Below are 21,678 nucleotides of genomic sequence, written 5' to 3' on the forward strand. Positions count from 1 at the left end.
TTTAGGATTAGTGGGCTGTGTGTTTTCTTCGTTTGGTTTAATTGATTTCTGGTTCATTTCCCTTTTTGTGTCCTTCTAAATAGCATTTGTTTTTGTTTAGGTCTGCATCTTGGAGAGCCTTTTAGGGTTTATACATATCGATTCATATTTCTGTCTTCCTCTAAAGTGATTATCAGTATAAAATTGTATGTTCGACAGCTGATTTTAAAAACGTGTTGTGCCAGATATTTTTCTTTCTTTCTTGGTGCTGGATGTGAGCCCTTTGCTGCCGCCTCTCGGTTGTGTATCTTTATATTTTGCTTTTCTAGGATACTTCAGAAAGTGACAAATCTGAGGTTAATCATTACGTTAATTATAGGTTACATGAGTTTAGAAAAACAGAATGTCCCTCTTGGTAGCACCTGATACAATTTCTGTCAATTAGTTGAAGGAATATCCATCACAGCAAAAATCAGGTTGTGTAATTCCATCTCCAATGAACTACACTATGGAAACCAGAATAGAAACCAAACAAGGTGAGAAACTGAGGGGGATCAAGCTGTTAAGTTACCATGGTGACATTGTATAGGGTGAAATGCTCATCTCCCAATTAATGAACTGCCAATTCCTTCTTGTAGGTGTGAGGCTTTGGTGATGAATATTTACTGTATGTGGGCCAATATTTGCTGGAAACATCCTGTAAAATTTGAGTGGCAGGGCTGTAATTATATTATTGAATGCATGTTCAGACACAGACAGGATTAACCCATCCATTCCCCACCTTAAGTATACACATATGAGTGAAAATTGGTTTAAGCACAATCTGGATTTATTCTGTTAGGGTTTCAACCCTTTTGTAAGATTTTCTGCATGGTTGTCAGCACCTGAACACCTCTTTCTTTCTCACACAGTTTAAACATTAACTTATGCTTTGTTCAGTCTGAAACCAAGGAATATATAATAAATAGTAGCACATACATATATTAATAACAATCTTTTGAGACAATGGCATAATAAATATGTTGCTAGACATAGCCTGATCATTTGCAAAGCTCAAAAGGCAATGAAAGTGATCAAGCTGTGTTCTTTCATTTTGTGATCAAATCCATGTTTCTTTTACAGTCTGTTTTAAAGTTGAAATTGACATTTTTTTTTTACACAGAGCAGGCTTCTTCAACTTGCTTGTGTTATTTTGAACCCAGTAGCCTATGTTTTCTGAAATCTTCTTGTGTGGAAACTATAAACTATTATTATAAACTATAAGCTTCTATTTTGAACCCAATAGCCCATGTTTTCTAAAATCCTCTTGCTGTGGGACTATAAACATTCTCTAATATATGCATACAATGGGGCAAAAAAGTATTTAGTCAGCCACCAATTGTGCACATTCTCCCACTTAAAAAGATGAGAGAGGCCTGTAATTTTCATCATAGGTATATCTCAACTGTGAGAGACAAAATGGGGGGAAAAATCCAGAAAATCACATTGTCTGATTTTTAAAGAATTTATTTGCAAATCATGGTGGAAAATAAGTATTTGGTCAATATCAAAAGTTCATCTCAATACTTTGTTATATATCCTTTGTGGTCAATGACAGAGGTCAAACTTTTTCTGTAAGTCTTCACAAGGTTTTCACACTCTGTTGCTGGTATTTTGGCCCATTCCTCCATGCAGATCTCCCCTAGAGCAGTGATGTTTTGGGGCTGTCGCTGGGCAACACGGACTTTCAACTCCCTCCAAAGGTTTTCCACGGGGTTGAGATCTGGAGACTTGCTAGGCCACTCCAGAACCTTGAAATGCTTCTTACGAAGCCACTCCTTCGTTGCCCGGGCGGTGTGTTTGGGATCATTGTCATGCTGAAAGACCCAGCCACGTTTCATCTTCAATGCCCTTGCTGATGGAAGGAAGTGTTCACTCAAAATCTCACGATACATGGCCCCATTCATTCTTTCCTTTACACGGATCAGTCGTCCTGGTCCCTTTGCAGAAAAACAGCCCCAAAGCATGATGTTTCCACCCCCATGCTTCACAGTAGGTATGGTGTTCTTTGGATGCAACTCAGCATTCTCTCTCCTCCAAACACGACGAGTTGAGTTTAGACCAAAACGTTCTACTTTGGTTTCATCTGACCATATGACATTCTCCCAATCCTCTTCTGCATCATCCAAATGCTCTCTAGCAAACTTCAGATGGGCCCAGACATGTACTGGCTTAAGCAGGGGGACACATCTGGCACTGCAGGATTTGAGTCCCTGGCAGCATAGTGTGTTACTGATGGTAGCCTTTGTTACTTTGGTCCCAGCTCTCTGCAGGTCATTCACTACGTCCCCCGTGTGGTTCTGGGATTTTTGCTCACCGTTCTTGTGATCATTTTGACCCCACGGGGTGAGATCTTGCATGGAGCCCCAGATTGAGGGAGATTATCAGTGGTCTTGTATGTCTTCCATTTTCTAATTATTGCTCCCACAGTTGATTTCTTCACACCAAGCTGTTTGCCTATTGCAGATTCAGTCTTCCCAGCCTGGTGCAGGTCTACAATTTTGTTTCTGGTGTCCTTCAACAGCTCTTTGGTCTTGGCCATAGTGGAGTTTGGAGTGTGACTGTTTGAGGTTGTGGACAGGTGTCTTTTATACTGATAACAAGGTCAAACAGGTGCCATTACTACAGGTAACAAGTGGAGGACAGAGGAGCCTCTTAAAGAAGTAGTTACAGGTCTGTGAGAGCCAGACATCTGGCTTGTTTGTAGGTGACCAAATACTTATTTTCCACCATGATTTGCAAATAAATTCTTTAAAAATCAGACAATGTGATTTTCTGGATTTTTTCCCCCATTTTGTCTCTCATAGTTGAGGTATACCTATGATGAAAATTACAGGCCTCTCTCATCTTTTTAAGTGGGAGGACTTGCACAACTGGTGGCTGACTAAATACTTCTTTGCCCCACTGTATACCTTTATTACAATGCTTCTTTAATCCTGTCGCTTAAGCTGCTTGTGGTATAACATACAATATATTTCTGTAATTTAAAATTTAAAAATGGTTAGACATCTCAGTAATAATAATAAACGTCAACATAGATTCAATAGAATATCATAGCCCACTTTATCATACATTCTTTCACTTCTTCTGTTTCAAATTTCAATAAAAGTTTATACATTGTAGTAATTACATGTTCATCATTTGTACACAATTCTATTTCAGAATCAGTTTTACAATGTTCAATACCATAAACTCTTTTGTCTACTTAAAATCTTTCTAATAACTGTAAATAAAAAAACCATTGGCAACTATATCCCTCTGCCACCAGTTGTTCTCTTGATTTTATTTTGTATTCCCCTTGAAATATCTCTAGTATCGCATGATAAATTAGCCATTTGTGTTTCCCTATTATTTCTCATCTATAAAATGCTACTTATGCAGACAGCCACAAAAGTGTTTTCAGACACAACCTGGGTTTTTATATACTCCATATTCTCAGTATGGCATGTCTAACATAATGATTTTTAAAATCCACATTCATCTTGACTTTATCATACCACATATACCCATGCCACCCAAATCTCAGGTTATGTCCTTCTAACTCCAAAAACTTTCTGTTCCTCAGCAGTGCCCACTCTTTCATCCAAATCAAACAGGAAGCTGCAAAATACAATTCAGATCAGGTAAACCCGATCTTCCTCTTTCTTTTGCATCTTGTAACACCTTATATTTAACTTGTGGTTTTTTTCCCCTGCCACACAAACTTAGATACATCCTTTTGCTACTGTTTCAACGGTGCATCGGTTGTCAAAACAGTTTTTTTTTATTAATGTTATTAAAAGTTTTTTAAAAAAACAAAGGTAAAGAACTAATACAAACTAACATAAAGTATGGGAAAAAAAGGAGAAATCAAAGAGAAAGCTAAAAGTGCAAGAAAAAAATAAAAAAAGATACAAAAAAGCGGCTTCCAATCTTCTTCATAGCAGTTATAATCTTTAAAAGCATCTGAATCAGTGTATGTATTTGAATCCAAAATTTTATAGCCTTTTTACACGTCCACCAAGTGTGATAAAATGTCCCTTCTTCTTCACGTTTCCAGCATAAATTTGGTGCCTTTATACATTCTAGACAATTTCTCTGGTGTCATAAATTTCGGTCCTTTCAACCACATATTTTCCCGTTGTTCAGTCTGTATATTATAGTAAAAGCAAGGCTCTGATGTTTAACAAATGCCCAAAAATTTATGTGTGGAAATTAAGCAATCATCCAACTGAACAGGTTAGGTCATTTGGATATTTCAGTATTGTATTTCACACCACAACCACACATAAGACCTTATGGAATATGTAGTCTCAAAAGCCCAAAGGTCCCTCCAAACGTTATTTTATACTAAAGGGGCATTGTACCTTTCTGCTGTATTTTCAATGCACTCAGCCCAAGGTTGGCCACAATTATTATTTGGTGCCCAGATTGGTCCATGTACTTCTTTTGCTTCCTTGGAAAGGGTTCAGACTAAGTTCCTCAGGACCTTATTTCAAGTCCCACATTACATTTCAAATGTGAACCTACATTATGAGGCTGATGCCAGTAAAATTGAATAGATACACATTTTCACAAATTGGACAAAAGTGTTCTTTTCCCTGGCAGATCTAACTCCCTCGGTCCTTCCTGATAATTTTATTTCCTCTTGGACAAAGGGAATAAACAAAAAGCTGTAGCTCTTGGGTTTTTCCTTAATTTAAGTATGCATGGTAAGGCATGAGTGTATGGTAGAGGTAATCAAGCAGTGCTTTAAGGACATTGAAATTCAATCAAACTCAATGTCTCTCCTTAACAAAGTATTTATAGCGTTAAGACCCACCAGATACCTAAACCAAATTACTGTCCCCAAACTTTGGAGAACCTTAACCTTGGCACAGTTCACTGCACTCCCATGAATGGTTTTAGAGGGGAGATTCAAGGACATCCCATTCAAATCCAGCCTATTCCCTTATGGAGAAGGAACTATTGAAACTCACAAACATGTCTTATTGTATTGTTCATTTTATGCTGGTACTCATGAGTTGCTCACCCCATGTTTAACTAAATTCCCTGATTATTCTGGTCAGTTTCAATTCAAATCCCTAGTTTTGGACTCAAATGACTCTATTAAAGTGTGGCCAAATTGTGTCTAATAATGTATTAGATTCACAGCAGTTGGATTCATATCCTTACCGGATCAATTAATATTAACTTTGTATGTGCAATGTGATTTATGGATTGATCATTGCTCTGTCTCTGTCTCTTTGGTGGCAGGGCACTTCATAGGAGGGGAGGTCTGGTGGAGAATGTGCGCCTCCAAATCTCTTCTCATTACACCTCATATGGATCAGAGACTCTGTATTACAGTAGATAATATGGCTTAAACCATGAGGTCTAATATGTGGATTCTTCAGTTCAAGCAGTCTTCTCCAATCTGGAGCTTTCGAGATTTGTTACATTTCAACCCTAGCCATACTGGGAGTTGGTTCAGTCAAATATGGAAGGTCCCCAGATCGATAATGGTAGAACAGGGGAGTAACTGAGGAACAAAAAGCTGCTGTCTTTTGGAATAAACAATATTTATTACATTAGCCTCCCCTAATTGGAGCTGCTTGTACTTCTCTGTATTGACAGATCTTCAAATGCATTGCAGTTTTGTCATAATGTGATAGACATCTGACCCTTTTTGAATTCTGTTAAAAGAGTCCAGCAAATCCAAATAACTTTTGATGAAGTAACAACATTTTAAGATCATAAACATATTTTAACTTTTAAAAAATCTGTTGTATATAAAATAAATCCATTTCTCTATTCTAAATGTTGTGTAAATTATCCATATTTATTTTAATATTTTTTAAAAATTATCAATGAAACTGAATTGTTGGTTTAGCCTCTTTTTTTTTTAAAACACTTTCTGTACTACTCTAGGGGTTTTTTATGCACCTGCTCCCTATGAGAGTGTAATAAAAGTATTATCTGAATGTATTGCTGTTTAGTAATTATTGGTAAATTGTAGCTTTTTTATAATCTTTAAAAAGTTTTGAAAGTATAATTAACAATTAGCTTATCAAGGGCAATAATCCATTTTCAGCCCACATTTTTAGAAAAGAAAGATTTAGTAGGCATATTTAATGATTATTCCAATGGTCAGTTTCTCATGGGAAACACTCCCTTCCCCCCTCCCCAAATTTCAACCCAGCATCATTCAAATGTGTACTGACTATGTTCAATCCTGGAAATAAAATAGAGTTCCCACTATACTCAGAAACAAGTACTTGATAAGATTTCAGAGGTGCCATATAATATTCGACTGGGCCCATAATATTACATGTTTAGTATAATTGTAATTCCAATACAAAACTGAAGTTAACAGATACACCCGATGGTATAATTGAAAATCAGCGTAGTCCATAAAGACTAGTCCATAAAACAATATTAACATCGGTTTGGATAAAATGTCTATGTGGAATTAACAGACATCAGGAAGTCTCTACACGCTTGAAAAATATGAATCATAAAGTTGGAAAGGGTAATTTGGACCATTAAGACCAAGTTTTCTGCTCAGTGCAAGAATGCGAATTGCTGACCGATAGTTGTCTAGCTTTTCCTTCGAACAGGTTCAGAGAAAGGGAGTTTACCACCTCTATGGGTAATTGGTTCAGCTGTTAACTATTTTTCTTTAATCCCGAAACTGCTTTCATATAACTTAAATTTAGTGTCCTATGTCCTGCACTCTGTAGCTGGAAAAAAAAGATCTTGACAGTCTTCAATATGACAACCTTTCAGTTATTTAAAAGAGTCCTTTTCTGTCCCCCCTCAGTCGTCTTTTCTCAAGTTTAAACATTTTTGGTACTTATTTATTTATTTATTAAATGTATATGCTGCCCATCTCCCCCAGACTTTCAGTCTATCTCCCTAAGACTTAGTTTGTGGTGCCCTATTCTTCCTCACCGACCTTGAACTGTATTCCAACTTCTCTGAATCCTTAAAGTTTGATTCCAGAACTAGTCACTGGAGGCAGAACCTCACTAAAGCAAACTATTACTTCCATGATTTGGAAAGCACGCTGCTGTTGATGCAGTCTAAAATTGCATTTGTTCTTTTTTGCAGCTGCATGATGCTGCTAATTCTGTTTGCAATCCACAATTATTTTAAGATCTTTGCAGAAGTACTCTCAACAAGCCAGGGACCCATCTCCTCTACTGTGTGGTTCACTGTTGTTTCTTAAATGAGCTATTTTGGATTTGTCAGTGTTCACATTTTATTCTGTTATTTTTAGCCCATTTCTCTAGCTTACCAAGATAGTTTTGAATTTTATTTCTGCCTTCTAGAGTATTCATTATCCCACTTAATTTTATGTCATCTGCAAATTTGATAACCATTCCTTCCTCTTATTCCAAGTAATTAAGAAGGATAGAGGACCTAGAGTTGAACCTTGTGGCACTCTGCTCTCCAGCTTAAAGAGGAACTATAGATGAGCATCTTTGAGTACTATTCTTATACCTCTATGTCTCCACTTAATTGTCATGCTATCCAGCCATTTAATTGGCTTGCTAATCAGGTTTTCGTGAGTTACTTTGTCAGAAGCTTTGCTAATGTATATCCAGTTGTTTGAGTGTTCTATTTGTTTCACTTTTATTTAAATATAATTTGGGAATATTTATGTTCGTTCTTTCTTTTTGGCCCATCTGTCAGAACAACTGACAACGGAAGGAGTGTGTTATCAGTTAAATAAAGAACAATTCCAGCCATAAAACCAAGAAGTTTGTATCTGAATTTGGAAAATTGGTTTGTTTTTCCATGCTGAGCCTACTTTGTATGTTTATTGCTAAGGAGGAATAATAGTAGGAACTGTGGGATACCCAAAGGGCTTGAACATTGAAATTAGTGTAAGGACTGAGATACCTTATTTTCCAAACAATAGCTATCCTAAATCTTACTTGGCAGTGCTACTTTTATGATAATGGGATGATCATCCCAAATCAGATATTCAGCATATTTAGCTCATAAACGTAATGTGATCTTCACTCAACCTGTGGAGTTCCTGTCCCTTCTGCAGTGCCCTTCCCTTTATCTGGAGCTACTTTCATTTTCCCTGAGAAAGAACATGGAAGGAAGATAATGTTCACAACATTGCTGTATTGGTCTGCAAGTAAGACTTTTAGGAACTAGTTGAGCAAGTTTCAATCATTTAATGATCAAGTACAGTATGGAAGATCCAAGTTTAAAAAAGGCTGATCCAGAGTAAGCAAGGTGTTACTTTTCAGTTGAAGCATTGTGTTTGAATGCTTGTATTGTACAAAACCCTAACAAACAATGAGTTTTCCACGCATCCTGAATGGCACACATTCCCAGTGGTTGCATGGCATTGGAGGCAGATTATTGGTGTCCCACTGAAACATTTCAGATACCTTTTTTGAAAGTGAACAACTACATGTTGAGATTCAGGCATTGGGTGTTTGGATGGTGACGGGGTACTATAACTTTTTTGAGTGTGTCTTTGTATGAAGAAAGGGAAAGAACTGCTTGTGTATCTGCAGAATTATTAAACTCCACAGTTGGCAAGATGGGGCAGAAAGAGTGGGCACTGATTTGTTTGCATTTTCTGTGATCAGTTGTTGGCTAGATTGGGCTGAGCTCAGCCTGAGCTCAGAGTCACAAGCATATGGACAACAGTATGCAGACTAATGATGGAGACAGGTTGATTTTATAGCTAAGAAGTTGAGAATGAGAAGAGGACTTGCATTCTGCCCAGAACTAGGCTCCTACCTCTAGCTATTTTTAGACTGCTGTCTTGAGCATGAGCTGGGCCTTTCCATAAGTACATCATTTGCTTCATTGAAATCTGAGAGGGAGGAATATTAATCTCTGCTTGGCTTCCCATTTTGTTTGCTAGTTTCCATATATAGTCTTTACAACTCCTGGCTCTTAATTCTGATGACAGCAGCTTGAGGACATTCATGTATTTATAAAAAAAGTTATCCTTAGCTAAATCCCCACTACCACTCCAAATCCATACAATGCTTTATTCAAGATTTCTTGCTTTGCTCCATCCTTCAGGGTTCTCTATCTCTCTGAGGTCAAAACACGTAGAAAATATCTGTTTGAGAATTCTGGTATGTTTCTTTAGAATATGGCTGGACAAGGAGAAGAGGTAAAATAGATATGGAAGAAACCAGCATTGCATTTTTAAGAAATTGAACTGCTGGGTGGCAATTAAAAGGGCAGGGCAGGGGGCTATATATATATATATATATATATATATATATATTAGAAATTTATAGGACATAGTACACTAATCACGTGGGGGGGTTAAGTTGATTGATGAAGAACTAAATGGCTTTTAAAAGTTTGTGGGTATTTAGAACACTTTATTGATTGAACAGATTACAGGCAGTCCCCGGGTTAAGAACAAGATCCATTCCTAAGTCTGTCTTTAACTTGAATTTGTATGTAAGTTGGAACTTGTGCTTATGAAGAGGCTGCCTACGTCTAAAAATGGCAGACAGCATTCTCCTTCCTTGAGCTGACAAACCATTAAAGCTGCGCAATGCTTTCATGAATCGCCGAAGCTGCATGTTTTTAATATACAGCCTGTTTTAAGCAGTTCAAGAAAACATTGTGCGGCTTCAGAGGTTTGTTGGCTTGACAAAGGAGAATGCTGTTCGCCATTTTTCGTAATGGGCAGCCCCTTCGTAAGTATGAGTTGTCCATAAATTGGATGTTCTTAACCTGGGGACTGCCTGTATATCTTAGCTTTCCTCTATGAACTCAAGGCAGCATACATAGCACTCCCTCCAATTTTCCCACAAGAAATTTGTGGTGTAGGCTGGGCTGAGAGAATATAGCTGGGCTAGAGTTTCTGTAGCTGAGGGTAGACTTGAAGATGGATCTCCCCAATCCTTAGTCTAAGACTATAATCAATACAGATAATGTTAACTGAGCTAGAAAAAAAGTTTGGCAGTGTTCAAAGATGGTTGCTATAGAGTAAAGTAAAATTACAACTGGAGACAAAAAGTGTCACATTGGAAAGAATTCAGTATGTTGGCATACTGGCTTAGGAATTCTGGGAGCTGCAGTGACACATTTCTGGAGGGAGCTGGATTTAATAAAAATGTGTGTGCCTTGAAAAGTGTCACTTGTAATTTTTGAGTTAAAAATGGAAGCCAAGATAGTTTTTAAAGTCTTACTGTCAACCAACTTGTACTTTCCAGAGGTGGTTTGAGTTTTAGTTGTGGCTGCTGTAGTATAATAAGGACTTTACTGATGATTAAACATAGCTTTTAATCAGAGTGTATATGACAGCAGTTTATGGCTTACAAAGACACATGGGCAGAAAACCTATTTCCCCAGGAGAATAGGAAGTAATGATTTTGTTGTATAGAATAAAATGAAAAAAATCCATGGCAAGGACATATCCTTCAGATCTTGATCTAAATGACCAGCCTAGTGTGGGCTAGCCCTGCTTCTAGCTATCCAGATTTTATTTTTTGGGCTACTGTCTATAATTCTCCAACTGGGTACCTGTCTTGGGATGATGTCTCCCGTAATCTCAAGACAATTATTTGTGCTGATTGGTGCTAATAGGAGTTGTAGTCAAAAACATCTGAGAGTTATAATTAATATCTGTATAATATACATGTTAGAACTATTTGCATAATGCTGATATCAGGACCATTTGTATGTATATGGTAGCTCCAAACTTCATTAACTAACCACTTAATCCTGTGGTTTATTTTTTGTCCCCAAAAGCCTGGTCTTTCTTTGAGCCTTCCCTACATCAACTAATTCCCTCTGAATTATGTGACAAGGTATTATTGAAGGGTCAATTTCCCCTTCTCTTGCAGTGTTTTCCTTCCCTGGAAACTGGCTTTCTCTGGGTACTCCATCTGTGTAGCCTTTTCAGCTTTCATGCAGATCACATCCATCCACACTGGAGTTTAAAAGGGGTAGAAATCAGTGGAAGTTGGGTATGACCTCCCAGTCCCTGATCATGTTTTTTAAAATGAATTTTTGATCTCATGGGTGGTGCTGGTGGCAGCAGTGGATGATCCAGATGCCAGGAAGAGGCAGTGGAAGTGCAGGGGCATCCTTCTTTGTGGCAACTAGCAGGGTTGAAAAAATGGCTGCCTGTGATCAAGCCATGTATATTCATATGCCACTGTTGAATGGAGATAGGTTGGTTGGTCAGAAAAGAGGATTGCATGGTCTTCTGTGTCATGTCAACAGTGCCATTGTTTTCCTCTAATCATATCTCTTTGCATTGCAAGGAATCCAGTGAAACTATAAGTGTTGACCTCCACAGTATTTCTAAATGCATCACCTTTTCTCTGTCTAGATGAATGGCCTTTCTGTAAGGTTAACTAGAAGAGTAAGAGACTATTATTTTTCGTCATCAATTCTCAGCAAGCTGGAAATTCCATGAATTGAAATCTCAGTACTGTAGACCTGGAGGATACCAGCCTGGGTTTAACACAAGCAAAAAATTAAAAAAACAGGGCTTGCCTGAACACATTATTTTGAGCAGGAGTATTTGGAAGAAAAATGAAATGCCATTTCCCTTCATTCTCTGGGAGAAAGTAGCATACTTGGAAAAATAGCCTAGAGAGAAGGAATATATCAGTCACTAAAAACTGTTTCTTCACTCCTGAATATAATGAAAACATTGCTCCCATTTTTCTGCCTGCAAATGAGGATTGGATTCTGACTTAGCTCTAGGGATGGGAAGCTGACCAACCAGAGGCTGCTGGATTAGGGCTCCTAATCCAAATCACCGTTGACGGAGAATGCATAAAGTTGTAACTAAGCAACTTTTTCAGGGTCATTATTTCCCACCACTGTGCCAAAGTGAAATGTAAATAGAAGTGAGTAGGTCTCTTCTGGGCTTTAGTTCAGCCTGGGTAGATGGAATAGGAAAATAGGAATTGTACCCAGATCGTCTTTTCCCCCTTCTGTACCAGTCAGCCCAAAAGAATAGGAAAGAAGAGGGATTACAAAATTTCAGTAGTTACTTCTGGGAAAATCCCTGGCCCATGCTTGCTATTGCAAAAAAAGTTAGAGTTTTAAATAGCTATGTGCAAAAAAGCTGTCAGCCAGAAAGTCTGAAATTTCACACACATTGTGTATTATGAGGAAACACTTCTGTAAATAATACAATGTCTTAAGGGAAAAAAAATACCACATTTACATTTTTAAGACATCTTTTCCAAGGATTAAAGTTGAATAACCCATTATATCCTTGTCCAGTAGGCTGATTTAACATAGAATCATGCAGTGGAAGTGGCTGTTTAGGTGACTGAATCCAAACTCCTTCTCAGTGCAGAAATTCAAATGAAGCTTCTGTGAGAGATTGCTTTTTAGGCCTGATATTTGTACCCATAATTGCCATGCCATCCAGCCCACAGTTAACTACCTTACAGACATTTAGGACACGCTTTGCTGAAATCACGACATGGCAGATTTATTTATTTATTTATTTATTTATTTATTTATTTATTTATTTATTTATTTTTCAAATTCAGATACTGGCCATCTCTCAAAAAATGACTCTGTGTTTTGTCTCCAGCCTTTTATTAAGGAAGTTGCCTAATTACAAGATGAGTTGCAATAGTTCTTGAAGTCTACATACGTGGGGGATACCAACCAATGTTTAATGAAAGCAAAGAAACACAGAGAACCTATGAGTTAGTTATTTCAATAATTTAGGGTGCAGTTAATGAGCATTGGAGAGTCATGCTAATTTCAAAAAAAAAAAAAAAGTCTCTGACCATATTGCTCTTGATCTCACGTTCTAAGTTTCCTGGTAGAATATATCCTTTCTTGTTAGAGATGACACTGCTAAAACAGGAGCAGAGTAGCCCTTGAGTTTTCTTTTTTTTCTTTTTTCTTTGCTTTTTGTTGTCTTCACTGAGCAACTGCTATATGGATTCTTTTCTTTTGATTTTGAACATAACTGAAGAAGCCATTTTTTGTTCTACTTGGCAACCTTCATAAACCTCAACTAGTTCCGAGTTTTATATTTCTGATCCCATCTCTACACTTCTGGGCTAGCTACCAGTACTCTTGCTTGGTGACCCATCCTCCATTCTACCTCCTATATATACCTTTTTTAAATTTGCAGCTTCTCTAAGATTTATGTGTAGCCACATTGGCTTCTTCTGCTGGCCTACGTTCCCCCCCGGTGGAATTTCTGGTAGTTGTGCTTTTAATATCTCTTTTTCAAAGATTGTCCCACCATCTTCAAGTTCTTCCCAAAATACAAATTTGACTATACCCTGCTTAAATTTCCCTTAAGATCTGGAACTCCAGCGTTACAATGTCACTTTTCCAATGTTTCTGCTCTTTCCACTTCTTCAACATTTTGAGAACAAGTCATGTTAGTTTAAAGAAAAGCATTGTTTGGCTAGAGGTTGGCCATTCATGAAATGGGTGGACAGTGGATGCCATTGAATACTGCTTTACAGAAGGCAGATTTATAGGTTTGCTCCTTACCATCTTCTCCAGAGTTCAGGATGTTCCCTATCTTTGTTCAAGAAGTAGATGCATTTATAAATAAAGTGTGGATTGAAGCCACTGATCTTATCCATTCAATTTGTATGGCCACCCATCAAAACAAATGACTCTGGGCAGCAAACGTTCTTAAAATAAATTAAAAACAATTCCAGTAATGAATACAAAAATTAAAATACAATGGAGGAAGATTGACAGTCGCAAGCACAGCCAGGAGACGAGACCCTTCACACACTCAGAACCAATGCCTTACGAAAGGCTGGTAGGTTAGAGCCATCCTAACCTCTGGAGGACAAATGTTCCATAGGGTGGGCACTATGGCAGAAAAGGCACGCCTCCTGGACCCCACCGACTGGCAGTCCTTGGCTGACAGAACCTAGAGCATGTCCATGCCACGAGATTTGATTTTCTGATACATATGGAGCCTTTATTGAATCCAAGGACATTCTTAGGAAAAAAAAAAAGGGATTATTATGGAAGATTGTGCTTTGTTTTGCAGTATGTCAGCTATCTTTCTAAGTATTTGAACAGTTAAAAATAAAGTGGGATGGGGGAGTCTGAAGGCCATCAAAGGAGGCTTCCATGGGTATCTATAGGTATCACATTGGGGATCTTAGAATTATGGTGACAGTATGCCTGTATTCACATAATATACTTAATCACAAATTAAGCTAAATAACTATGGTTAAAACTAAATGCACTTTGCATGTGTGCTAATATACTTCAAGATGTTTAACCTGGCTACATGTATTGTGTGAATCTGATCTTTGTGGTAGTCTTCAAAAAGTGATTAAGCCATCTGATCTGTACAACATCCTGTATAGGAATTAGAAAAGGGGAATCCCAGATCTGGGTATTTTCTCAGGCTTCAGCTGCTATTAAGATTCACAGTTTAGTTTTGTATGTCTTGGGTCCCTGTAGATTGGCTAGCCACTGTGCAAACCTGTCTGACTGTTCAAGCTCTCTGTAAAGAGCTTTTGAGAAACTGTAGAAAAGTGAGAATTCTTTGGCTCTCATTTAGTAGAATGAATGGTGAATGAAATAAGTGGCTTGTATATAGCAAGGCAAGAAAGAAATAGAATATAACAGTGTCTAGCTTTATGTAAGTGATTCTGAGCTGCATTTTCTTTTGCAGCAAGCTTGCAAAATGAAAAGACTTCTGGCAGGCTCATCCCTGTTTATGGGAAAAGTTGCAAGATTAAACATCTGCTTCCTTAGGTTGTTTTGTGTATGTAAGGATCAGCTGCCTGTCTTCTTCTCTGATGATCCATGGGTGAACTAGAGTTATGTTTCATATAGCTTGTAGATGATAGCATGTTAAACATGTTAGTTTATTGACAAAATTGTTCCTAATATTAGTTTAAAATTTATCACCTGCCAGAATGTAGTTAGGCACAAAAGCATGTGATTGCTGCTGTTCTTCCACTTCTTTTTCTTCTCCTGGGGTGTTGCAAATCTTGCGAGAAACCACATTCATTGTTAATTGTCATATGCTTATGAGATGGCAATCTTTTAAGGTGTCCTTCAAACACATTTTGCAAATAAAAATGGCCCAAAACTTGCAAGATTATGTAACATTGCCTTAAAACTCAAGCTTTCCATAAACCATTTTAAAAAGTAAAATGGGGGGGGGGAGATAAGCAGTTCCAAAATGTGGTACTTCACAGAAAAAAACATGACTACAAGTCTCTCGCATACCCACGCGCATCAAGAAATGGGGAGGGGGTGTCACAAGACTTTTGAGCCAAGCAGGTCGACACACTGGGCAGGGAAGGCATTTGGGGAAGTACTCTGGTGTCAATGTATTGTCGAAGGCTTTCACGGCCGGCATACGATGGCTGGTGTGGGTCTTCCGGGCTGTGTGGCCGTGTTCTTGAAGTTCTGTTTCCTAACGTTTCGCCAGCACCTGTGACCGGCATCTTCAGAGTGCAGGAGCACAGACAGGAGCAGTTCTCTCTGTGCCCAGGGTGAAGTGACCCTTCTGTGGGTATTTATAGAGATCGGGGTTGGGGGGGGGTTGGGTTACTGAGTGGCTTCTTGTTTTGGAGTCAGCATCTGTGTGTATCTTCCTGGGGATTAGGCAGGGTTTTTTCTTCTACTGAATTGTTAACGAGGGGGTTGCTGGGGGTGATTAGCAAGTTCATTGTGTGAACTGTTCACATGTCCTGGTGGTTGAGCTGAGTTCGTTGACCTTTTGCAGGCTGTATTTTTCAGGATTGGTAGCCAGGTTTTGTTGATTTTTTAGACTCTCCTCTATCAAGCACCACAGTTTCAATAAAAAAGAGGAGAGTCTAAAAATCAACAAAACCTGGCTACCAATCCTGAAAAATACAGCCTGCAAAAGGTCAACGAACTCAGCTCAACCACCAGGACATGTGAACAGTTCACACAATGAACTTGCTAATCACCCCCAGCAACCCCCTCGTTAACAATTCAGTAGAAGAAAAAACCCTGCCTAATCCCCAGGAAGATACACACAGATGCTGACACCAAAACAAGCAGCCACTCAGTAACTCAACCCCCCACACACCCCCAATCCCCCCTTCCCCGCCCCCGTCAGATCTCTATAAATACCCACAAAAGGGTCACATCACCCTGGGCACAGAGAGAACTGCTCCTGTCTGTGCTCCTGCACTCTGAAGATGCCGGTCACAGGTGCTGGCGAAACATTAGGAAACAGAACTTCAAGAACACGGCCACACAGCCCGGAAGACCCACACCAGCCACTCTGGTGTCAAGTTATATGCAGCTCTAAAGATCAAAACTAGCACTTCTGGATTGTACCTGGAAGCTAATAGTGCAGGGCCTGAAGCACATGTATAATAAGCTCATCTACCCACCAGCAACCAGGGTATGTTCTGGGCTGGTTAAAGCTTCTGAATAATCTTTAAAGCCAGCTCCATGTTGGACATGTTGCAGTGGTCCAAGAGAGTAGTAATGAAGGCATGAGTTACTGCTTCAAGACCCTCTTGCTCCCTGTAGGGCTGCGGTTGGCAAACAGGAAAAGCTGGACAAAGACACATACACACCCCATCACAACCTGTGCTTGCCTATCTGGAAGTAGCCGGGAGTCCAGGAGGGCCCCAAAGTCACAGACACATTCCTCCTTGTGTCCCTGCCTAGAACAGAGCCTACAATACATCTAACATCCTGCCATCTCCCAGTTTGGAAGAGAAGAAAGGACTAGAGTGTGCGCTAGTGATTGTTAGACCTTTTGAAGTCATTGTTTTGGCCATATCAGTATTATGTATGTACCGTATCACACAGTGATTACATGTACTTAATGGCAAAAGGACTGCGTTCAGTCCTGCTGTTGGACAAGGTAGACCTTTTTCTCAGGATGCTGAACTAAACTGTTCAAAGATATTGAGCATGACATTTAGAGTAGAGCTTTGCAGCCATTTTAAATGCTGATCATGATTGTGTGAGTGCCAGTGTGTTAATTAAATTTGTAAGTTGCCCAGATAAAGTCATGTATTTTGTGGATTATGGGTATTAATTACAACATTTTTTAAATGGCTAAAATATCTCCAGATTGCATTAAATATTAAATATGATAGACTAGGCAGTCCATCCCTTCTTGTATCATATCAGCTTTCCATTTATTTATTTATTTTTGGGGGGGTGGAGAGAGAGTGTGCATAAGTCAGATGAATCAGGGAGCCTGAAAACACTATTGGAGATGTGTCCATTGGTGCTCTAGTAATTCTGAACATTATATTGTCCTCTTGGTTTCACACTCTTTTGTTTTAAACCTAACAGATATTGTATGAAGTGACTTCAGTGCTGTAGACGTTCAGAGAACAATGTAGTTTTATGTTCTGTTCTTGTTTAGGTAAACAGCTTTCTAGTCCTGCTTTATTGTATTACATTGATTGCTATGAGAAGAATTTGCTGTTTCTATCTTGACAAAGTTATTCCATTGTAGGTTGATCCTTATAGGGATACACCAATTGTCAACAGTTTTCTCAGCTCCTACCTTTTACTGTGTGGCCTTCACATCTATTTCTGTTCTGTGGCTTTGTAGCTTCAGCTGATGGAAGTTCTTATTGTGAAATAGCATTGAAGCTTTTTTTTTTTTTTTTTAAGAAAGGTAATAAGCATCTGGGTATTCTCCAACTAAAGCTGAACACAACTACTTAGGGTGCCTCAGTAATTGAATGAGTAAATTGGCATAAATAAATAAATTAGCATACACTTAGCACAAAGGATCATGATATTTTATATTAAGTCAGTAACACTTGTCAGATAATATAATTCTGTATGAATGCTGAATTGGCCACTATCTGAAATGCTAATACTGTAGTCATTTCTCTGTATGTGTTTCTTTCCTACTGTTACAAGAAATCAATTCAATGTTTTCCTCTTCCTCCTGCTGAAAGAAGAATTTATAAGGTCAAGGTAAAGAAGAAGGTGCATAAAGATGAGGGATGGATTCTGCATGTGTGGATTTGATGCTTGTACAGGTAGTCCTTGGTTAATGACTGCCTCTTATGACAGTGCTGAAAAAGCAGATTTGCAACTGGTCCTCAAACTTATGGCTGTCGCAGCCTCTCCACAGTCACATGATCATGATTTGGGTGCTTTTCCACCAGTGCACATTTATGACAGTTGTGGCATCCCAGGGTCTTGTGATCACCATTTACAACCTTTGCATCCGGCTTCCGGCAAGCAAGGTCAATAGGGAAGCCAGCAGTAAGACGTGAGCCACAGTTAAGTGGTGTCGTGCTTAAGTGAAGTGAATGGGTAATTCACTTAACGATCACAGCGGAGCAGATGTCAAATCAGGCACGGTCACATGTTTCACTTAATGACCACATTGCTTATGACAGACTTGCTGGTCCCAGTTGTGGTTGTTAAATGAGGACTATTTGTATTGGACCACCATCCAACCACCCAATTTATTGTGCTAATTAGTCTCATTGGGTACAGCCCGTAGCTGACTTTGAAAGCTAAGCAGATCAGTGATGAGGGACCACCTGGGGATTGCAGAGTTTCTAGACTGGACTGGAATGTCAAAGCAAACTAAAATATCCTGGGTAAAGACACTTCCATAATGCTGCCAAGAAAATAGCACAAATGCATTAGAAGGACTTGAGCTCAACTCATAGGGGTCTTTAAGTCACATTCAATGCTGATGTGATCCTCACCCCCTCAGTTGTCCCCCCTCCCCAAATAAAACCCCAGGGACTAATATTAGCCATCAGAATTTGATGGCTAAGTGTGTGGGAACAGGCAAAAGAAAAGAAAAGAAATTGAACATTAAAAATAAACAGGAAGTATGCTTTTACAACTGATGAACTTCAGAAATATTTTGAAGTTAATTTGTTTAAGTTTGAAGTTGATTTTTTTTCCACAGCTGAGCTTAATGACAAATTGAGCTGGATTTATTTTTTTAAAAGAAAACTACTGATGATTTGTTATAAATATTTCAGTTTTAAAAGATGGGCAGTAATATATATATATGAGAGTATGTTGTTTAGGATGTTAAGACATTGACGTACTTCTTCTGGATCTCTTGAAAGTATATGGTTGGCAACTGTTGGAGGTAGAGACTTTGTTTAATAGATTAAATATATAAATACTTTATCCTTTTGGCCACATTCTTTATGTACTCAGTACAGCATCAGAATATGAAATATATATATTTTTTGCTTCCCAAAACCATGGGGTAGAGAATCTTTCAGAGGTCTGCTTTTCTCAGAAGGCAGCAGAGCTATCCAGCAATTCATTGGATAAGATAATTCAAGGTGTTAGCCTTCATCTATAAAACCTTTGTGGCTCCTGGCCTAGTCATCTACAGGACTGTTCTCTCATGTTAATGTCTGTCCATCCTGTTAGTTGTTGAATTATGTTATCTTATGGGACTTTGGAGCATGCCATTTGTGTGGCCACAATTGCCCTTGGGGTAGTAACCCCCACCAGTCATCACGGCCCTGAGCGTGTTGTTGTTTAGCTAGGATATTATTAATATGATTGGTCACACAGTCAGCCAGATGTTTACACTGGATTTTGTCCCCCTATTGAGTCCTTCCTAAGGACCTGGAATAGGCAGATGTTGTTGTTTAATAATACAGATAATCCCCATGTTAAGAATGCCTGGCTATGGGCGACCCATAGTTAAGAACAGAGCCTACTGTAGCAAAATTTGAGTTAAATACACAATGAGTTAAGTTAAATACACAGTGGTTCAAGTTAATTGCACAATACTAGTTATACAGCATTATACAATAATACTGTTTGGGCTTACATACAAATTCAACTTAAGGACAAACCTTGGGAATGGAACCCATTCTTAAACTGGAGACTACCTGTATCAAAGGTATTGTTGCAGGATATAAGCTGTTTAAAGTAAAGCTGCCTTTTGCAATGGACTGATGATGATTTTGTCAATGCCAGTGGTTTTCAAGTGGTGCTCCAGATGTTTTGGAATTGCACTCAAGGTGCCTATTACTGTTGGTAATATCTTTGCTTTCTTTTGCCACAGTTGTTCTACTTATATTTGCAGGTGGTCCTCCTCCTCCTCCTCCTCCTCCTCCTCGTCATTGTTGTCGTTGTCATCATCGCACAGTCAGCCAGATCTTTAGATTGGATTTTGGCATTTTTATCCACCTATCAAGTCCTTCCCAAGGACCTATTGTTATTGATCACACAGTCAGCCAGATTATTATTACTATTTTCCATTGAAACATGACTCTTTTAACAGACACAGCTTATAAATTGAAGAAACAAATATACGCATGTCATTTGTGAGAGGAAGGCTGCTATTTGCAATAGAGTTTCTGCTTTTGTTGTCAACCAACATGTTTGGTTCTGAATTTTATTGGCAGTTTTGGGATGCTCTGGGCATTTTCTCACCCCCCCCCCCAAAAAAAGTCTGGGTATTCTCTGTGGATTCAGACTGCAACTTCAGCCAAATTATTCCATCATAAGAAAGATGTCCATGCATAACAAAGAGTTCTCGTTGATTCCAACATGGAATTCAAGATGACAGCTCCTGAGTTGGCCTCCATCTAAGCATTGCCTGTACCCAGTCTTGTGTGCTACTAAAAATATAATCCCTCCCCTTCCCTTCCCTTCCTCATTTTTCTTTTTCTGAACCAGTGCCTCCAGTTTGGGATTAGAGGATGTAAGTCTTGCTTTGTGAGCATGATTCTCTATAAGTATGCATTGGAGATTGTTACAACTTTATCTACCAGCGCTGTTTGTGGGAGGTTTGTTGGTGGTTATTGTAAAATCATCTAAGCCATATCTTTGGAGCCTTGCTTTGGTTAGATAGATTGTCGCAAATTAAACCTTGTTCTTTACTCTTTATATTTCAGTACCATCTTCCTGTGATAGGAGGCTCCTAAGAGGAAACCTTCTACTTATCAATGCACGACCAATGGTAAGTCAGGGTAAATGGTCTTTGCGACTTAGTGTTTGAAGTTATCTTAAATAAAATTGGCTTTACAGGTAGTCCTTACTTAATGACTGCCCTGTTTAGTGATTGTTTGAAGTTACGACAGTGCTGAAGAAGTAACTTCATCCGGTTCTCTCATTTATGATGGTTAGGGTTAGTTTAATTGCAGTCAGTCAGTCTCAGTGTCTCTCTCTCTCTCTCTCATATTGTTGATAGAACTGGAAAATTAGAAGGGGGGGAGAATGGAATGTTTTATTGGGAATGGTTTATTAAAAGGAAGAATTAAATATAGTGCAGTATTTGCAGACTTCTTAAGCACTGCTGGTTTTATCCAGCTATTCATATGTTCTTTTTGAAAACCTGCTCCAACATTTAGATTGGTACCATTTCTTTCTTTCTTTCTCCCCAGCCTACTCCTTTCTTTTAACACCCACCCCTGCCAACAATGATTGCTTTTTTCCCCCTAGTCTGGTAAAGGATGTGTGACTATGGTATTTTAAATCTCATTGTTCCCAAAAGATGCCCAGAAGCAAGGAGCTGTGATAAGGAGAGGAGATTTATTTATTTGTCTGCCTGTGGGGAGGGAATTAATTTCAGTAAAAATAATACATTCTCAGTAAAATTTAAATGTGCTCTTCCAACACAAAAATGCTAAACAATGACCTCACTTTTTAAAGAAGGGTGTAGCATATTTTCACACAATTGTGCTGAGTCCTTGTGCTTTAGCCATTTGAGAGTGTAAAAGAAAGAGTGTATTCAAGTCCTTTTAAAAGAACTTTCCTGGGCAG

General features: G+C 38.6%; 1 protein-coding gene across 2 annotated transcripts in view; it reads left to right on the forward strand.

Annotated features, from left to right (window-relative positions):
- TBL1XR1 (TBL1X/Y related 1) overlaps positions 1-21,678 on the forward strand; it is a 212,291-nt gene that overhangs the window by 82,845 nt on the left and 107,768 nt on the right. For both annotated transcript variants that reach the window (XM_007430292.4, XM_088131780.1), the window contains exon 2: positions 20,811-20,875. The gene's annotated coding sequence lies outside the window, so the exon portion shown is untranslated. The remainder of the gene's footprint in view (positions 1-20,810; positions 20,876-21,678) is intronic.

Source organism: Python bivittatus, unplaced genomic scaffold (genome assembly GCF_059951505.1).
Source record: "Python bivittatus isolate LINGU-HERP-01145 unplaced genomic scaffold, Pbiv_v1 ctg000980_np1212, whole genome shotgun sequence".
Lineage (NCBI taxonomy): Eukaryota > Metazoa > Chordata > Lepidosauria > Squamata > Pythonidae > Python > Python bivittatus.